The sequence below is a fragment of the Pleurodeles waltl genome, chromosome 3_1 (genome assembly GCF_031143425.1).
Source record: "Pleurodeles waltl isolate 20211129_DDA chromosome 3_1, aPleWal1.hap1.20221129, whole genome shotgun sequence".
Lineage (NCBI taxonomy): Eukaryota > Metazoa > Chordata > Amphibia > Caudata > Salamandridae > Pleurodeles > Pleurodeles waltl.
In genome coordinates, this window is record NC_090440.1 from 59,803,312 (window position 1) to 59,824,880 (window position 21,569).

Consider the following 21,569-nt stretch of genomic DNA (forward strand, 5'->3'; position numbering starts at 1 on the left):
TTTTTGCCACTCATGAGCATGATGGAGCAGTAAAGAGGTAACTTCTACTACTCTTCGAAGGGGACAAAATATATAAACTCTTCAGACACCTCCCAAACACCGGTGCTGTTGATGACTATGAATTGGCTGTGAGGACATTAAGGGGGTAATTTTGAACCATGCGGTCCGAGACCGCCAGGGCTAAAATGACGGAAGCACCGCCAACAGGCTGGCGGTGCTTCCAGGCTATGCAGACAGTGAAAAGCGCGACGGGTGCAACTGCACCCGTCGCACGGCCGCAACACCGCCGGCTCCATTTGGAGCCTGCTCCTATGTTGCGGCCGTGATCCCCGCTGGGCCGGCGGGGATCTCCAAATGGCCGTGGCGGGGGTGCGGCCGCATTGGCGGCCGCACGGCGATCAGATCTTGACGCCCGCCAAGGTCGTAATGACCCCCTAAATGCCCAGACTTATGAGTGGTTTAATCTCTGGCAGGCACATCAGAGAGAGGGAGAATCCATTGATCAATTCTACCCTCGAATCAGGGAGCTCCCACATGCACGGAGGATGACCAACCCAAGGAGATACGTGCACCAATCATCCAAGGGTGCGGAAATGAAATGCTCAGAGGGCTCATCCTGAGGCAACTGGACATTAGTCAGGATGACATTCTGATAATGACGTGGTAATATGACCTATCAGCTGCTAGAGCCGCTGAAATGGAACTGGCAATCACACAAATATCTGAAAAAAAAAACATGATAAAGCTGAAATGTGCCGATGCCATGCGAACACAGCAGACAAGAAGAAAAGCAAAGGTCTATACCCTGGTCTAAAAAGGGGCATGATGTGTGTATTGTGGAAGAGAAGAAGATGCTCTGAAAGACAGCCTGACGCAAGGAAGGGTATGCTCCAACTGTGGAAAGCCAAACTTCTTAGTGACTGTCTGCAGAGAAGGCCCCGGGGGAGAAGAGCAAGAGGAAGACATGCTCCTACGAGGGCAGTGAAACACCTGTCGCTGGAAGAATTGCACCTGCACGACACCCGACACCAGCTGACAAACTACACCCCTGAAGAGTCATCTCCAGAAGAAGAAGTCTTTCTTATTCTGTTCACAAGCAACCTAAAATGCCATTGGAGGCCCCAGCTGATTTGTGTGATTGAAATAGCAGGATCCCAGGTTAAAGCCATCATAGACACTAGGGCCTAATTCATTGTAATGGGTGTATAACAATATGGGCACCTTCAACCTCGTCCTGCATTGGTGGATTCAACCCGAAAAATCTTCACATTTGGGAGCCTCACCTCTGACCCTGAAAGGACAGATGACAGTAAGTGTCAGGTTGGATGACAAAGAGATCCAAGCCACGTTCCACATTGTTGATTGAGAAGCCAATACTCTCTTTGGCAGTTACTCAGCAGAAGACCTGAGACTGGTGTCCTTTGCAAAAAGTGTGAAAGCATTCCAGCTGGAAGAATTGTTGGGCCAATTGTTTGTTGGAACTGTTTGTTGGCCTCGGGTGTTTGAAGACACCCCGACTTAAATTACATTTTGGCAAGTCTGTAAAGCCCACCGCCCTGTGACACTGTCGTATTTCGTTTCACTTCACCCATTTGTGGAGCAAGAACGAAACAACCTTGAGGACAAAGGGGTGATTGACAAGGTGTCAGGGCCAACCCTGTGGGTATCGCCCAAAAAACAACACAGCTATTCATTGACATGTGATTCCCCAGCCAAGCAATAAAAAGGGAGAGACACATAACGCCCACCATTAAGGACACACTTGCCAACCTCAATGGCTCCCAGTGGTTTTGCAAAATTGACTTGAACGCAGGGTACCATCAACTATGCTTAGTGGAGGAGAGTAGGTAAATAACCACCTTCCCAACACACCTGGTTCTGAGGAGATATAAATGCCTAAGTTTCAGTATTTCATCGGGGATAGAAGTATTTTAGGATGCCATCCGGGAGAACCTCTCAGGACTACAGGGTGTTATGAATGTCAGCGATGACATTCTTGTTTATTCCACCAGGGTAGAGGAGCACCATCAGCTTCTGAAGGACACGCTCAAGCGACTGACAGAACGTGGCCTCATTCTACATAAGGAAAAGTGTTCCTTTCTCCAAACATTTATTGAATACTTTGGATAAGTATTCAGTCAAAAGGGGGTTCAAATAGACCCATGGAAGTCACATACCATCAAGCAAGCCCCTGCCCAGAAAACTGTTCTTAGGGATGACCACCTACTGCGGGAGCTTCATACCAAACCTAGCCACCCTGTCTGAACCACGCTGAGCCCTCACCAACACTGATGCTCCCCGGGTGAGGGGGTGTCGTGAAGAAGAGGCAAATCAAGCACTAAAAGACGTGCTACTACGTAAGACTACTGTGGCATACTTTGACCCAATGAAAAAGACAGGGCTGGTTGTAGATGCCAGTTCAGTAGGCCTGGGAGCCGTGCTAACTCACCGGGTAGAACCTGAATTTGTCATGATGTTTTGTAAATTGATTCCTAGATATCTGATGGAGCCTTGTCACCATGTAAAGCCATTTTGTTTGAAGACTGTTTGGTTATTAGCGATATTGGCAGGTATCCTCATTCATTTAGATTTTTTGTAGTTATGGAGAAAGCCCATGACCTACCTAAATAAGTCCAGCTCCTACGTCAGTGGCGGGATGGAAGTCTCCAGCTCAGTTGTACACAGCAGTGGCTCCTCCGCTATGGTGGAGGAGTGTCACCCCCGCCAGCAGCAGCAGCTGCAAAGCTTTAAAAATAAAATGATTATAAATTATGTTTATTGTTGTTTTTTTTTTCAAGGGGCGGGGCCATTGGGGGATGACAGCCATGGAGGGGAGTGGTGTGCATGCCCCTCAGTGAGCATGCATGTTTCGCTGGATGTCTCATCTCACTGTATTGCCGGGTTGAAGAGAGAGCAGGCACAGGCTCCCAGTTTGCCTGGGAGTGCCAAGCCAGGGTGCTCTAGCCAGTCCTAACAATACTTTCATGCAACATTAGGATTGGCCACAGTGGAGGTAAGTTTTTTTATTTTTATTTTATTTAATGTTTGTTTATTTTGCAACTCTCCCTAGAACCTAGCCGGTAAGCACCAGTTGCTTATGCCAGCAAAGCATCAACACAAACTGAGCAACGCTATGTGCAGATTGAGAGAGAAGTCCTTGCCATAAAGTGACCTTGTGGAAATTTTTACTTATATCTCTGTGGAAGTCCGTTTAGAGTGGTCACTGACCATCAAACACTAGTCCCATTGTTGAAGGGCACTGCATCACATCTTGCTCCATAGATAGAATGATGGGAAATCCAGCTACACCATTATTGCATGGAGGTGGTGCAAGCAATAGCACACAGCAGCTGTCCCAGAGCCCTAGATCTGAAGGTTATCTCCAATTCCACACCTCATGATGTTGCTTTGATGAAAGTGAAGAATGCTCTAAATGGTGGCTCCTGGCAAGAATTCCTCAGAAATGCCAATGACTGGACGAACATGGACAAAAACAGGCTGACAACGTTTTGGAGATTTCAAATGTACTCAGTGCGACCACGGATGGGCTCATACTGCAGCGACACCAGATGATGATTTCTCTTAGCCTCCAACGACAAGTGAACATAATAGTGCATGGAGGTCACCAAGGCACAGCGAAGATGAAGGTGTGCATGTGGAAAAAGGTGTGGTTTCCTGAGCTTGAAGCCGAAGTCAATGAATTGATGAGGCAATGCCAGCCTGCCAACTGACAAGCACTGGGCTGTGACCAATCATGTGGTGGGGCCAATACACCATGTCATGGTCCAAGATTAGCCTTGATTACAGAAGCTTTCCTGATGGCCAGATCACGTTGGTTCTAATGGATGGGCACACAAAGTATCCAGAGGTGGAAGTCATTGACTCCACTTCATTCATCAATGTTGTACCTGTTAATAAGAAAATACTTACAATGTTTGTACTCCTGCAAGAAGTCAAAACAGACAATAAACCCCCTTTTCAAGGGGCCAAGTTCCAAGACCTGATAAGGAGATTGGGCATCAAACATTGACAGATCACTCCGCAGTGGCCTCTGGCCAATGATGAGGTTGAACTCTTCATGCACACGCTCAACAAAGCTGTGCGTATTGCCATGCTGGAAGCCAAGGGCTCTGAGCTCAGCCTTCAACGGTTTCTACATGAGTACTGAGGAACACCTCACTGCACTGCACAACAAGCCCCATGGTCGCTTATGTTAAAAGGGGAAAGACAAGATCCCATACCAACCCATCCAGGTTGGAAGCCACCTCTGTACTGCCCTGAGGAGACACAAGGAAGACAAACACTCGAACAAGCCGGATGAGATGCACAGCAATGCAGCACCTACATCTTTGTGATCAAGTGATTGTCAAGCACTGAATGCTGGGCTGATAGTTTCAAAGTGCCATATGAGGCTGGGTTATGGGCAGTCATTGGGGTGGCCAGCACCATAGTCATGGCACAAAAAGAAATTTAGAAGGTGGTCCAGAACATTTCATGATCCTGAATGGCAACATTTGGTGTAATCCCAAGTGCGACATCCGGCCTCAATGACAGTGGGTGATGATTACCACAAGATGAATAAGGACCCAGAGACAAGGCAGCCAGTGACCTTGTCCCAGGGCTGGGCACACCTGGACACCAGTCAGGCACTCATGCGGTGATCCAGGAGGAGGCAAGCTGATCTCGTCATCGGAAGTACAGACTGCAGCCCAATCCACCACCCAGTCATAGACTAAGGGATTTTGGGGGTCATTCTGACCCTGGCGGTCAGTGTTAAAGCGGCGGCCAACCCGCCAACAGGCTGGCGGCCTAAAAATATGAATTCTGACCCTGGCGGGAACCGCCAACACAGGCTGCCGCTTTTACACTCCGACCGCCACGGCGGTACAAACAAACAGCGCGGCGGTCACCGCCAACAGGCAGGCGGCAGACAATGTACCGCTCACCCTATCACGACCCACCAATCCGCCACCTTTTCCGGGGCGGGAGCCCCGCCGATAAAAACACGGCGGAAACAGACATCTCCAATGGAAAAAGCTTACCTCAACACACTCCACGCGGAATCGGAACAGCATGGAACCCGAACTCCACATCCTTCCAGCCATTGCCTTCCTGCTCTTCTTCCAGGATCACGAACCTCGCCGCAGACGACAATGGTGAGTACTGCACATACGACACAGGGGAGGGGGGAGGAGGAAAGGTTACGGGCACACACATACGCCACACACCCACCCCTACCCTCACCCCCACCGAAATACCTACACACCTATGCAGATAAAAAAGTCAGAGTGACACCCCCTACCCCCTTCCAAAACAAAGACAAAAGGCAATGAATGTAAAAGTAGAACCATATTATTGCAACAATAAATTATAGCGACCATAGCAATATATGAAGAATGAATCGACATCTAGAACTCTATCCATACCAGTAGCAAAAGTCCGGCCCAGTCATTCAAAGTCCAAATGTCCGTGGGCCAATGTGCAGCAACACATGGGCAAAGCCCACACACGAGATCGAGTCCATTGGAGCATCACTAAAATAAAAAGACAGGCACCTCAGGGGGAAGGGAAGGGGGGGCACCTCAGCCACATGAGTGAACGACGCCAGATCCACGAAGGGCCTCCATGCCTACTGTGGCATCCTGGGGAGTGCAAAGCCACAGTCTCACAAGTCTCTACAGTGGGTGGATTGCCCACTGTACCATCCTGGGGAGTGCAAAGCCACAGTCTCACAAGTCTCTACAGTGGGTGGATTGCCCACTGTGGCATCCTGGGGAGTGCAAAGCCACAGTCTCACAAGTCTCTACAGTGGGTGGATAGCCCACTGTGCCATCCTGGGGAGTGCAAAGCCACAGTCTCACAAGTCTCTATAGTGGGTGGATTGCCCACTGTGCCATCCTGGGGAGTGCAAAGCCACAGTCCATCAGGTGGATTACAGAGACCACTGGTCATGGAGGAGGCATGGTGGGCAGAGTGCGTCGTGAAGGCCTGCCTGACACAGAACCGGGACTGCCAATGGGCCAGCGGTGCTTGACAGGAAGGGCCCAGCGGAGCGGTGCTTGACAGGAAGGGCCTAGTGGAGCGGTGCTTGAGATGAAGGGCCCAGCGGAGCGGTGCTTGACAGGAAGGGCCCAGCGGAGCAGTTCAGAGACGGCGGTGCCCAGCGGAGCGGTGCTTGAGATGAAGGGCCCAGCGGAACGGTGCTTGACAGAAAGGGCCCAGCGGAGCGGTGCTTGACAGGAAGGGCCCAGCGGAGCAGTTCAGAGACGGCGGTGCCCAGCGGAGCGGTGCTTGAGATGAAGGGCCCAGCGGAGCGGTGCTTGACAGAAAGGGCCCAGCGGAGCGGTGCTTGACAGGAAGGGCCCAGCGGAGCAGTTCAGAGACGGCGGTGCCCAGCGGAGCGGTGCTTGAGATGAAGGGCCCAGCGGAGCGGTGCTTGACAGAAAGGGCCCAGCGGAGCGGTGCTTGACAGGAAGGGCCCAGCGGAGCAGTTCAGAGACGGCGGTGCCCAGCGGAGCGGTGCTTGAGATGAAGGGCCCAGCGGAGCAGTTCAGAGACGGCGGTGCCCAGCGGAGCGGTGCTTGAGATGAAGGGCCCAGCGGAGCGGTGCTTGACAGAAAGGGCCCAGCTGAGCATTGCTTGACAGGAAGGGCCCAGCGGAGCAGTTCAGAGACGGCGGTGCCCAGCGGAGCGGTGCTTGAGATGAAGGGCCCAGCGGAGTGGTGCTTGACAGAAAGGGCCCAGCGGAGCGGTGCTTGACAGGAAGGGCCCAGCGGAGCAGTTCAGAGACGGCGGTGCCCAGCGGAGCGGTGCTTGAGATGAAGGGCCCAGCGGAGAGGTGCTTGACAGGAAGGGCCCAGCGGAGCGGTGCTTGAGATGAAGGGCCCAGCGGAGCGGTGCTTGAGATGAAGGCCCAGCGGAGCGGTGCTTGACAGAAAGGGCCCAGCGGAGCGGTGCTTGACAGGAAGGGCCCAGCGGAGCAGTTCAGAGACGGCGGTGCCCAGCGGAGCGGTGCTTGAGATGAAGGGCCCAGCGGAGCGGTGCTTGACAGGAAGGGCCCAGTGGAGCGGTGCTTGAGATGAAGGGCCCAGCGGAGCGGTGCTTGAGATGAAGGGCCCAGCGGAGCGGTGCTTGAGATGAAGGGCCCAGCGGAGCGGTGCTTGACAGGAAGGGCCCAGCGGAGCGGTGCTTGAGATGAAGGGCCCAGCGGAGTGGTGCTTGAGATGAAGGGGCCAGCGGAGCGGTGCTTGAGATGAAGGGCCCAGCGGAGCGGTGCTTGAGATGAAGGGCCCAGCGGAGCGGTGCTTGACAGAAAGGTCCCAGCGGAGCGGTGCTTGACAGGAAGGGCCCAGCGGAGCGGTGCTTGAGATGAAGGGCCCAGCGGAGTGGTGCTTGAGATGAAGGGCCCAGCGGAGCGGTGCTTGAGATGAAGGGCCCAGCGGAGCCGTGCTTGAGATGAAGGGCCCAGCGGAGCGGTGCTTGACAGGAAGGGCCCTGTTCAGCGGTGCTTCTCACGGCGGGACCCTGTTCAGCGGTGCTTCTCACGGCGGGCCCTGTTCAGCGGTTCTGGTCACGGCGGCGCCCTGTTCAGCGGTGCTTCTCACGGCGGGGCCCTGTTCAGCGGTGCCTGTCTTGTGCTTCCAGTGAACCACACCTGGCCAATACTTGCCGCTCAGTCTGCATCGGACCTTTCCGTTGCGGGGCCCTCCTGTGATGGAGTCCTGGGGCCCTGGCTCTCCTTCGATACCCCCGGAATGGGGCTGGTGGGGCCCTCATGGCCAGGTCGGCTGCTCCCTGCCTTTTGCTCCTTGCTGCCCTTGCCCTCCTTGGCAGACTGTCCGTGGCCCTTGGCTCCCTTACCCGATGTGGCAGGTGACGGTGCAAGGCTACCCTCCTTGGGGGCAGGCGTATCAGGCCTGTCGCGCCTGCCCTTCAGTTTTTTGCTCCTCTTCCCAGGGGGGGGGCTGGCTGTGCCTTTGCTGCTGGACGATGTCCCAGCCCAAGGAAAGGGCGGACTCCAAAAACCAGGCACGACGTTCTTTGGAGTTGCTGGGCTAGTGGTGGCTGAGGTGTTTGTGGAACTCTTACGGGATGGAGGGGGTGGGTCAGGTGAGGAAAAGAGGTCCACTTTAGCGAGGAAAATTTTCTTTGGAGCCATGGGAAGGGTGGCTGGAGTGGGTATGGGAGTGGAGGAAGAGGATGTGGTTGTAGGAGAGTCAATTGTGCTGTCTTTGGGTGCAGGTGCTTGGGCAGGAGGCTGACGTGAGGTGGATGGCTGTTGTTTGGGTGCCTGCCTGCGTTTGTGTGGTTGGGAAGCGGGGGTGACAGACACACTGGGAGAGGACACAGGGGACGTGTACATGGCAGTGGGGGTGGTGACTGCACGTGTGCGGACTGGTGTGGAGGGTGTGCTGGTGATGGGTGCAATGGCTGATGGTGGTGTGCTTGCAGGTGTGTGTGGAGACGTCACAGGGAGGGAGGAGGGAGACGAGGAGGTGGGGGACACAGAGGAGGTAGTGGCTGTTGGCATGTCTGCATCTGGATGTTGCTTCGGTGAATGCTTGTGTGTCCTGTGGTGCTTATGTCTGGATGAGCTTCCCTTGGGTGTTGAGGTGTGTGCAGGCTGGTCTGTAGGTGTGGATGGAATAGGCAGAGGAACAGGGGAGTGGGACTGGGTGGAGGGAGTCAGAAGAGGGAGGCTGGAGACAGGGACAATCGTTGCCGTCAGTGCTGAGGCCAGAGCGTTGAACGATCGTTGATGGGCAGCCTGACCCGAATGAAGGCCCTCCACCTGCACCTCTCTCTCCACACCCTGGATGGCATTCAAAAGGGTAGACTGCCCAACAATGATGGTCCTCAGGAGGTCAATGACCTCCTCACTGAGGGCAGCAGGGGTGACTGGGGCAGGGCCTGAGGTGCCTGGGGCGAAGGAGATGGCCGGCTTCCTGGCCTTGCGGGCACGGGCCGAAGGCCGAGGGGCTGCTGGGAGGGCGGAGCTGGTGCGCTGGGTGGCGGCTGTACCTGTAGGATTGGTGTGCACGGATGTTGCCGCCACCGCAAGGGAGCTCTCTTCCGAGGACGTGTCGGTGTCGCTGCCGTCTCCACGGGTCCCCGTGGTGGAGCCCCCATCGCCCTCCGTCTCACTGGTCATGTCGGAGTCTGTTGCATGGCCCTCAGGGGCCATGTGAGATGCAGCTCCCTCTTGCGCCGATGCCACTTCTCCTCCGCCTGATGATGCTATTGCACACATTCACAGTAAAACAAAGAAAATGGGGGGGGGGTGGAAAACATAAAGACAAGTTGAGTGCATGCATTGGGGACACTGTTGGCGGAGAGGACAGACACAGAAGCCCCCTGCACTACGCTGCGCACTTGGGGTACACTACTCATTCACTGGGACATGCCCTACAAGCCTATGGGCGACAACTGCCCACACAGTATACACTGGTCCATGAATCGCGTTACTAGGCACCCTACAGAGGTGGGGGGCGGGGGCACAGGACCATACTTCACGGACGGGCCTATCCTACAGAAATCGCCTTGGCCTAGGGATACCCACAGCCCTCCTCCCCCACCCAGGCACCTCCACTGCTCGCAAAATAGCTGAATGTGCTGGTACTCACCCCCTTGTGTCTGCTGTGATGTCCTCAAGCGCCCATCTAAATCGGGGTAGGCCACCGCCAGGATCAGGGACATCAGGGGGGTCAAGGTAGGACTGGCACCCCTCCTAGGTTGGGAGGCCATCCCCAGCAGAGCCTCCGAGGTCTTCCTGCTCCCGCGGCGGATGTCCTCCCACCTCTTGCGGCAGTGGGTGCCCCTTCTGGTCTGGACCCCCAGGGCCCGGACGTCCTTGGCGATGGCACGCCAAATGTCAATCTTCTGATGGGCGCTGACCTATGTGACATGTACAGGGGGGGAAGAGAAACATCATCACTTTTCTGCATGCTCGATGTGAGTGGCCCCCCCTCCCCAACCTTGCAATGTGGCACATGCTCTCATCTGTCGTGCCATGCATTCGTCATTCGCTGCCCTCCCCTCCATCGTACATCCTCCCCACTCAGCCCAGGCATTGGGCACTATGCATTGCCCCCCGTGTACTCACCTGTTGGTCTGGAGGCCCGTAGAGTAGCGCATACTGGGGGAGGACCCCGTCCACAAGCTTCTCCAACTCCTCGGAACTGAAGGCGGGGGCCCTTTCCCCAGTCGCAGCAGCCATTGTCACTTCCAGACCGAGGTCACAGCAGCACTTGCAGTATAGGTCCTCTCCTGTGGATGCTCAGGTCTCGTGTGATCAAGCTGAGAGAAAATGGCGGTTACGGGCGCGGCGGTGCGTGCCGCAGCGGTGCGTACCGCGACCGCCAGCGCTCACCGCCATTGGCTCCTGAAACCCATAGGGTTCAATGTTGTCCAATGCGTCTTTGCGCCGCGGACTGCGACCGCCTACCGCCACGGTGTGCCACGCTTGCGCAATGACCTCACTTCACATTGTCCCACTTCACAGGTCAGGCAGCCGCCATTTCAAGGGCCCACATGGCTTCATTCCTACTGCGTCACACATACCTAGGCCTTGCACCGACAATCATACTAGCCATTCAATCCCGAGAGATTCGTGTACTGTGCATGCTGTGGGCACTTACCTGTGGGTTGCTTGACTCTGTGCTCCATGTTGTCCTTCCTAGGCATCGCCCTCTGGGACTTGCGAGGAGACGGAGGAATCTTCCCGTGTACAGACCGCTGGTGGACCTGTCGACAATGGAAGAAAGACACGTCATACTCACCTACAGACTCAACCGTGCCACTATACAGGAACTGTGTGCCCAGCTGGAGCCAGACCTGATGTCACCCATCCGCCAACCCACAGGGATTCCGCCTCTAGTGCAGGTGCTGTCAGTACTGCATTTTTTGGCTAGAGGATCATTTCAAACTACCGTGGCCATTTCATCTGGGATGTCTCAGCCTATGTTTTCAAAGGTGTTGTCCAGAGTGTTGTCTGCCCTGATGAAATACATGCGGAGGTACATCATTTTCCCTGAGGTGGGTGACTTGTCTACAGTGAAGGGTGATTTATATGCCCTTGGACACATTCCCAATATCATTGGTGCCATTGATGGTACCCATGTGGCTTTGGTTCCCCCAAAAGACGATGAGCAGGTGTACAGGAACCGTAAAAATTATCATTCGATGAATGTCCAGGTGGTCTGTTTGGCTGACCAGTACATCTCCCATTTAAATGCCAAGTTCCCAGGGTCAGTGCATGACGCGTACATCATGCAAAATAGCAGCATCCCTTATGTGATGGAACTGCTACAGAGACACCGTGTGTGGTTAATTGGTGACTCTGGTTACCCAAACCTGCCTTGGCTATTGACCCCAGTGAGGAATCCCAGGACCAGGGCAGAGGAACGGTACAATGAGGCCCATGGGCGTACTAGGAGGGTGATTGAGCGGACCTTCGGCCTCCTGAAGGCCAGCTTTAGGTGCCTGCATATGACTGGTGGATCCCTAATGTACTCACCAAGGAAGGTGTGTGTCATATCATCGTGGCCTGCTGCATGCTTCACAACCTGGCTTTGCGACGCCAGGTGCCTTTCCTGCATGAGGATGGTCCAGATGGTGGTGTTGTGGCCGCTGTGGAGTCTGCGGAGAGTGAAGAGGAGGAAGACGAAGAGGACGACACAGACAACAGGGACAGAGTGATACTGCAGTATTTCCAGTGACACACAGGTAAGAATCTACTCCTGCATTGTATTGTATCTGTAACTGTAGTGGCTTTCTACTGTCTGACCTTTCACCCCAATGTATGGTAACTCAGTTGTGTATATCACTTCATATTTCAGTGATCTGATCCCCACGGAGTGCCCTCTGTTTTTTTTCCCCATGGACTACCGCTGTGGGACACTGGTATGCTGTCATCACAATGTAACTAGAAATGTTTTGTTGGTTATATCGAATACATTTGGTTTAAATAAATAGATAGCAGAATCCAGTTGGTTAATGTGCAATAATTGTGTTTATTGAAGTTTTAAAAAAGGTGTATAGTTCAAACAGGGTGATGATGGAGGCATGTCCATGGCAGTGTCCAGACTGTCGTTCCTACAGGTCCATTGTCCATATGCCTGTGGAAGGTGGAGCAGGGGCTGTTCAAGGTTGGACAGGGTAAACAAGTGGGACAGTGGGATGACATCCGGGGGTTTTCGTGCATGGCGGGGGTCTTGACATCCTACTCTGTCTACTTCCTCGATCTCAGGCCTTTCGTTCTTGTTCTGCAGGGGGTGGGGTCCGGGAGGGCCGTTGCTGTTGTGTCGGGGCCTCCTGACCACTAGCGCCGGCAGAGGTGGTGGGCTGTTCTTCCTCCATGCTAGTGGCAGGGGCTCTTTGGGGGCCCACATGGTCCCGCAATGTGGTGACAATCTGGTTGAGTGCCACCACGATTGTACCCATTGCGGAACTGATGCTGCGCAGTTCTTCCCGGAACCCCATGTACTGGCCCTCCTGCATGGCCTGGATCTCCTGGAACCTGGCCAGGACCGTCGCCATCGTCTCTTGGGGGTGGTGGTACGCTCCCATGATGGTGGTGAGGGCCTCTTGGACAGTGGGTTCCCTAGGCCTGTCCTCCCTCTGTCGCACAGCAGCCCTCCCAGTTCCTCTTTGTTCCTGGGCCTCTGTCCCCTGGACGGTGTGCCCACTACCAGTGCCCCCAGGTCCCTGTTGTTGTTGGGGTTGTGGGTTACCCTGGGTGCCCTGTACTGGTAGACACACCGCTGCTTGACCTGTCCTGGAGACAGAAGCATGGGCCCGCTGGGTGGGTGCTGTGCTGGTGTTTCCTGAGGGGGGTAGGTCTGCTGTGGCCTGTGGCTGACTGAGGGTAACCGACTGTCCAGAGGTCCCCGATGGTCCGGGCTGGTCATCAGGTTCTAGGTCGACAGAGCTGCTGTCATCACTGGGGGCCTGTTCTGGGGGTGGGATGGACAAATCTGGACCCTCCTGGCCGGTGTGTTGGCGTTCGGGCCCTGCAGGGGTAAAAGAATATGGTTATTGCTTTTGTGTGTGCCGTGGCGTCCGATTTGTGGGTGCCCTTGTCCCCCAGTGCTTGCAGTCCCATGTGTGTGGAGTTGTGAGGGTGGTTTGTGGGGGGGATGGGTATGTGCAGTGGTCATGCTTAGGTGATGGGTGTCCATGGTTTGTGTTGGCATTCAGGGGTTTGGGGTGGGTTGGGTGGGTTGTGCTGGTGAGACATTAACAGGGAGTATGTGTGCTGAGGGGTTAGGGGTGAGGGTGGGGGTGTGGGTTGGCATGCTGGTGGTTGGGGGGGGTGAAGTAGTTGAGATTAGACTTACCAGAGTCCATTCCTCCGCCTACTCCAGCGAGGCCCTCAGGATGCAGGATGTTCAAGACCTCTTGCTCCCATGCTGTGAATTCGGGTGGAGTGGGTGGGGGTCCGCCGCCAGTCTTCTGCACAGCGATGTTGTGTCTTGACACCATCGACCGCACCTTCCCCCGTAGGTCGTTCCAGCGCTTTCGGATGTCTTCCCGATTTCTGGGATGCTGTCCCACAGCGTTGACCCTGTCGACGATCCTTTGCCATAGCTCCGCCTTCCTGGCTATTGTGGTGTGCTGCACCTGTGTGCCGAAGAGCTGGGGCTCTACCCTGATTATTTCCTCCACCATGACCCTGAGTTCTTGGTCCGTGAACCTGGGGTGTCTTTGGGGTGCCATGGGGTGGTGTGGATGAGGTGTGGGGTGGTGTTTGTGGTGATGAGTGTGGTGGTGTGTGGTGTTTTGTGCGTAGATGTGGTGTGGGTGATAATGTTGGGTTCCTGTGTGTGTTGTGGTTTGCGTTCCCTGTGCTCTCTCTCTGTGTATTGCGCCTTGTCTCTGAATTTCGATTTGTGGGGGTTTGTGGGTGATGTGGGTGTGTGTTTTATATGGTGATGGGTGTGTGGGTGTGGTGTGTGTATGTGTATCAGGTGTGTGTATTTCGAATTGTCCAATGTGGCTGTGTTTTGTAAATGTGTGTGTATTTTGACTGCGGCGGTGTGTACCGCCAATGGGATACCGCGGTTGAAAGACCGCCGCGTGGATTCGTGGGTCGTAATGGCATGGGCGTGTTTGTGTTGGTGTGACGGTGGAGGTTTGGTCATCTCCAGTTTATCGCTGACCGCTGATGAGGCGGCCTTCAGTGGATGTCGGGTTTTTGGCGGTTTGGCAGTTGTGGGTCAGAATGACCGTGGCGGTATACCGCGGCCGCGGCGGTATGATGGCGGTCTTCTGACCGGCGGGAAGAGCCTTTTACCGCCAGGGTCAGAATGACCCCCTTTGTGTGTTACCTAAATATTTGAACATGGGATGTAATGATGTTGCACAGTTCTTGGCAGCATGACTTAGTTTGACACCAGATGTATATGCACTACACCCTCTGACCAGGCGTGGCTAGAGGCTATAAATAAATGAGGGACATCCCTCACAGGGTCTTCTACCCAAGTATATGCCATGGTAGGTGCAGTCACTTTGTTATTCAACGCTTGCACAGCTGCGCTGCACCCTGCTATGGAGCCTGTCGACCAGGCCTCTACATGCAGAATATTATGAAGAAAAAGTTGCAAATTCAACCTTTCCCAAGAACACCAAAAGTGAAAAGATGCAGGGGAGGGGGCTTCAAGTAGGCATGCTCTGATGGTGGGCTTTTTGTGACTGGTGAGGGGCAAGAATTCAGGGAAGAGGTTTTGCTAATGGGAAGGACACTAGGGGTCCCCGTGTGAGACTTTGCCGTGGGCTTGAGCAAGAGATAGGGACAACTGCTGAGGAACCTTAAGCAGTAGCAGGACTATTTTCTCTTTACAATTGAAGGCTACTAAGCTGCCGCTTTTTACTTTTTTACATTTTCTTATCTCACAATTCACAATGTTTAACTTTTGTACAAAAAGAATATAAGAAAAACAATTAAAATATTACAACAGATCAAGCTAAACCAAGTATTTTGCATTAACTTAAATGACATTAATGAACCATGAACAGCTATGAAAATTAATTAATGCTGCTGTAATGCTTAAAAAGTGAGAAAACATATGTCAATGTATTCCTGGAAATAATTTATCTTGGAATCTAGATTTACGTCACCTGCCATTCAACTGGAGACCCAAGCAGGACTGGAAATAGATCACCTCCTTTCCCGTTGTTCAGTGCAATTCAAGGTTCTACACAACTGGCAAAAAACACTCTTAAATATGTATAATAATAATATTAGGCTTCTTGTGTTTTTTCTTTCTGCATTTGCACCTGTTACTTTGATGCCAGAATTCTGTGTAAAAAATATTGTGCTAGAAATATCATGTCCAAAACATAGAGTACTACTATAATTGGTAGGTAGATAAAATTAAATGTAAATAGTTAATTTCTATATAGCTAGGCATAGATTCAGTATTTTTAGCTCTTTCTCTCCCTCTCTCTCTATATATCTATATACCTACATATATACAGTCGCCAATAGGTAGTTATAGTTAGGACCATGTTTCCATAGAAAAAGCATTTTTTGTCATGCCTATATCTTTGGCACCATTTGATGAATCTTCACAAAAGTTTCCCTAAAAAAGTGGCGGGGTGATTCTTGTTGTGCATGGAAAGTTTCAGGGTGATCCATCAAGCAGGGGCTGAGAAAAAAAAGTAGGGGGGTGGTAAAAAAACATTGGCCCATATTTATACTTTTTTAGAGCTGCATTTTTTGACGCAGAAACGGTGCAAACTTGCAAAATACAATTGTATTTTTGCATCAAAAAGCGGCGCAAATGTGGCGCTAAAAAAGTATAAATATGGGCCTTCGTGCTTCCCACGACTACAGCCCGAACCACTGGACTGAATTACACCAAATTTGAAAGAAAACTAGCTTTCAGTACGCAGAACACGCTTTCACTTATTTGGTGGCAATCTGTTCAGTAGTTTTGGAGATATTAAAGGGAAAATTATTTTTTATATCTAGGGATGCAGATCCTTCATGATGATTTGTGAAAAAAGACGAGCTCATGCAGGACAATGCACACCTCTGATTGGCTGCCAACACTTCAAATCAGGAAGGGCTGGCAGCCATCTTATAACTCAGCTTCAGCCGAGTCCCAGAAAAACACCAAAAAAGAGATGCTGGAGTCCTAGAAGAAACAAATCAGGGCTAAAAAGCATTTTTAATTTTATTTTTTGTCTTGAATTCACGAAATTCATGAATTTGCAGCAAAAATAAAAAAACAAGAGTGGGATCCTACACTTGTGTTTTTTAAGCCCCCGGGTGGGTCAGGTACCAGGGTCATTTCTAATTTTGAATGTGGGAGGGGGGCTCCCGACTTCCGCACAGCCCTGGGGACCATCACCTCCCCGGGGCAAAATGCTTTTTAATTGTGGGGAAGGCCCCCTCCCCAAGAGCCCTAGGGACCACCACTTCCGTGGTGCACAAATTATACTGAAATGCAGGGGGGGCGTACAGCCCCTCGCAGCCCATGGGACCACCACCTCCCCAGGGCTTTAACAAAAGAATGAGGGTGTCCATTTTGAATTCCCAAACCCTGGGGACCACCACCTCCCGAGTCTATGTTCATTAGAGGGGGCCTACCTCAAGGAGCAACTGATGGCCCTGGGGACCAGCACCACCCAGGGCCAGCTTCTGCTATGTACCAGGGTGTCCACCCCTGAGACCTGGCTCTGTGCTTTTGCATGGTGTGAACTGACTGCTCCCACCAGGCAAAGGCAAACATAACTCTGCTTTCTGGTAGTGGGGTATGTCAAATGTCCCGCGTATATATATATATATCTTCACTTGAAAATTGAAAGAAAAACAGGAATGTTATAGTTAAGTTATGAATTCACTGGCAAAAAACCATAGAAATTCAGCAGTTATAGTTATGGTTATTTCAAGTAACTATATCTCACGCCCTAGGGTATCTATAACTAGCGCCCCTACCAGGTACAGTTTTCTCATCAATAATTTGTGTTGGGGTGATATTATCAATTATGTCATCTAAGATTCCATGACTGATGTAATATGTGGGGTCATGAGCAGTGCATGGCGAGGGTGCGAGTTACAGTTATGGACCAAGGCTAGAGGTTACAGTATTCCTACACTGCCAACTTTTCTTTTTTGTGCATTTTTTTGGGACCCAGCTGCACCTGAATCCCAAAACTGGCTACCAACACTTCCTGGTTGAAGTGTTGGCAGCCAATTAAATTTCAGCACAAGATCGGGACTGTACACAAAGTATTCTCGCTTCTAGATATACAAATTTGGATTTCTTTAATATCCCTAAAACTACTGAAAGTATTTACACCAAATAACAAAAAGTTTGATCTCCGAACCAAAATCTACCTTTCTGCCAAATTAGATGTAATTCTATCCAGCGGTTCGGGCTGCAGGTGTGTCTAAAGGCTGTATGGGAATTAAAATGGGAGAACACTTTTCTACCCCCCTACCCCCAAAACTTTCCATGCAAACTGGACTCAACCTGACACTTTTTTTTTTATATGTTCATGAAGATTTGTCAAACTGTGCCAAATATATAGTCTAGTCAAAAAAACATTTTTCGACGGAAACTAGGTCCTGATTATAACTGCCTACTGGCTACTGCCAATAGGTAATATCTCTATAGCTATATATCAATATCTATATATCTAACTAGAACTATATCTATATCTATATGATACCTTGTGGTGAAAGCTAGAGATCCCTGAAAAACAAAAAGATGATCCACCTGCTTTCAACTAAGACGATCACCATGGGAATATGCAACGTGAGGACTATGTACAAGACATGCAGGACATCCCAAGCAGCAGTTGAGATGAAAAAACTAAAACCTTTCCCTGCTTGGTATCAGCAAGACCAGATGAACATAGTCCAGACAGAGAAGCTGGCTCCAAGAGGAGAGCTGATATATTCTGGACATGAGGAAGAGGAATCCCGACATACTCAGAGAGTAGCATTGATGCCAATGTAGATCTGATTGGATTGTAATCTCACAGTCCCAGAATCACAACAGACTTCTGCTCAAAGAAAAAGAGGATCAACGTGAATGTTATGCAGTGCTATGCACCTGCAAATGTCAGCAAAGAAGAAAAAAGAACAGTTTTAAAACAGATTCCAGTCCATCATGGAGTAATGCCTTGAGAGAGACATCACCATACTGATGGGGAGGTTCAATACCCAGATTAAAAGCAACGACACTGGGCAACTATGACCTTGGTGACATGAACGAGAATGCTGAAGCCTTGCAAATCAGTCTGGTGATAGGTGGTAATGTATTATCACACAAAAGAATACACAGGGCACCATTGATGTTACCAGATCATTTAACAGAGAATCAGATCCACCATGTCTGCATTGACAAGAAGATCCAGAGTTCCCTGCAGAATGTGAAAGTGATGAAATGAGTGGACATGGCATTTGACCACCACCTTTTCGTGACCACGCTAAAGCTAAAGTTGAAGAAACAATGGATGGAATCGACAAACCAATGCCAGCAATATAACACCACCCACCTCACAAATGCACAGAAATGGAGTGATTACTCAGTCACCCACACTAACAACTCCTGCAAGAACTAAAAGACAACTGATAGCCAGAAGAACCGTAAGCCAGTACCAACTGCTGTCACTTTGATTGGCTCAAGGAAGGACACTCAAGAATCAATCAGTGCAGGAGAGGTTTTTGGGGTCTATTGTGTCCCAAATGGCAGGACCAGCTTCATAAGTGAGATACCATTTTTATCATGAGAAATGCAGGAACACAACATAATCGGAACATTTATTATTATTGTTGGAAAATGGGTTATTGGTAAGGGCAGGTAAGTATCTACACTTAGCAATAGGCCAAAAACCTCCACTTAGGTTCAATTAGGTCTCAGTAAATTAAACCTAGCTCAACCTTTGGTAGCTTGGCAACGAGCGACAAGGCTTAACTTAGGAGACAAAGCGTAAAGCATTCAAATATCAAAAATTAATAATAAATAAAACACAGGAAACAGTTTACAAATCCGCAATCAATTTATGAAGATAGATTATATTTTTATCTTTAAAATGACACCAAAATGAATAAAATCGGATAAGGGGAACCTGAGATATGAATTTTTAAAGGTTTAATGCTTTCTAAGGCAAAGAAACAACTAGTGCTCAAAGGGTTAAAAAAATTCAATGATTGAAATTAATTCAAATTAAACATTAACACATTTTTTTGCACTAGGACAATTTAAAGGATTTTTAATTTGTTTTACTGAAAACTGTAATGTGATACTGAACACAAGTACAGGAACACAGCGCTGCCACCAAAAATGTTGGAAAACGGGTTATTGGTAAGGGCAGGTGAATACCTACACTTAACAATAGGCCACTAACCTCCAGTTAGGTCCAGTTAGGTCTCAGTAAATTAAACTTAGCTCAACCCTTGGTAGCTTGGCAACGAGCGACAAGGCTTAACTTAGGAGACAAAGTGTAAAGCATTCAAATATCACAAAAATGTAATTAAATAAAACACAGGAAACAGTTTAAAAATCCACAATCAATTTATAAAAATAGATTACATTTTTATCTTTAACATGACACCAAAACGGATAAAATCGGATAAGGGGAACTGGAGATATGAATTTTTAAAGGATTAATGCTATCTGGCGCATGGAAGCAACTAGCGCTCAAAGGGTTAAAAAAGGTCACACTGGAAAGGAACAAAGTACAGAGTTCAGGCCACCCATGAGGTAACACTGTTACATGTACTTTCAGAGGTGTTTGATTCAGGAAAGTGGTCCACAGCACCAGCCAAGGGTTCAAAGGCTTTGGTGTGTCTCTTGGGGTCTGGGACTACAAGTCTCACAATTCACCTCTTCAACTTATGGAGTTGCTCCAAATGTCTCCAAACTTCTGGATCTTCTTCCAGGGGTCCTTTTTGTGTCCTTGAAGTGTCCACAACTTGATCCAAGGTTCCAGAAGCTTTGAGTTGCTCCTTGGGAGTTGGGACTACAATTCCCAGAATGCACCTGGTCAGAATCCTCAAATGGCCACTGGACGCTGGTCAGCTGGGCTCTGCTTGCAGGACTTGATGCAGGGGACTCTGGGCAGCTCCTTTGTACCTGGAGCAAACAGGGAGTCCCTTCTTGAAGCAGTAGAAGACAGGTAAAGTCCTTCTAGTGGTGAAGCCCAAGTGTGCAGCTGGTGCAGTCCTCCAGAGTACAGTGTCAAGGTGCAGGTCAGGGGTCCAGTAGGATAGTCCTTCGTCTCCTGTGGTTCTTCCTTGTTGGAATCTGATAGGGATCTGAGGTGTGGATGCAGGTCTGCCAGTTTTACCCTTGCTCCTGGGTGAAAAACAGGGGGGTCCTGGTTCTCCAATCAGGGGCAGGGTCCTTCCCCCGTGATTACCACTTCCTGGGAAGTGTGGCAAAAATCAATCCCAGGGAGCAACATTCCTCAAAAATCCATCATGGCTGAAAGTGATTTTTGGAGGTTACATCTGGCTGAGCTCACACACTGGCGTGGCTAAAAATCCTAAACACACCCCTCTTCTACCCTCTCCTAATCAAGGGGGCACCTAATTGTCTGGGTTTGCAGGATGTGAGGGTGTTGCTGGGTTGCTCCAAATCTCCTTCTCTGACTTTGAAGACCACTTTGGCAGCCCTCCCCCTTCTTGCTTCCCCATCTGCAGAGGAGATCTCCTCCCCCAGGTACATCTCTTTGTGCTGAGCCAGGCCACTTCACATCTCATCAAGCAGCCTGGCCAGGCTGCCAGAGGCTGGCCAATCAGAGCGCAGCAACAAAAACACTGCAGGGCTGAAGTTTGCAACGTTTCAGGTAAAGTTTAAAACTCTTTACCTGAACAAGTTATATTAAATCCAATAACTGGAAGTTGTGGGATTTATTATACCAATTAATTTGATACAAAACTTCTGGTATCTGTTACTTAAGGGGATTTTTTAAATTAAAATAAAGTCTCCCCATTCTAGCCTATGGAGGCCATTCACTACAATGAGGGAAAAACGAATTTGGCTGTTTTACCTCACCAGGGCTTATAAAACTATTTTTATAAGGTCCCTCCTTATAGTTACATGGCACCCAGCCCTAGGGTCACATAGGGCACACCTTAGGGTTGACTTATATGTATAAATAAGGTAGTTTAAGGCTTTGGAACTACTTTTAATTCCAAAGTCGAATTTGCATGTAACTTTAATTTAAAAGCAGCCAGCAAGGCAGGCCTGCCTTTAAAATGACACTAGGCACTTCAGCAGTGCACCTATGGGTGCACCACCTATGCTAGGGTCCCTAAACCTACATGCCCTACCATATACTAGGGATGTATAGGTAGGTTGACTTAGCCAATTATAATTAGCCTAATTTGCATACTGATTTAACACAGAGCACAGGCCCTGGGACTGGTTAGCAGTACCCAGGGCACCATCAGAGTCAGGAAAACACCAGCAAAAAGTGGAAAATGGGAGCACAAATTTGGGGGGCCTCTGCAATCAGCCCTGTTGTCTCACAATTATCCACTAAATATCTCTCCCTTTTTGGCTTCCAAATGTAAGGCCGTATGCAAGAAAGAAAAACATGTTTTTTAA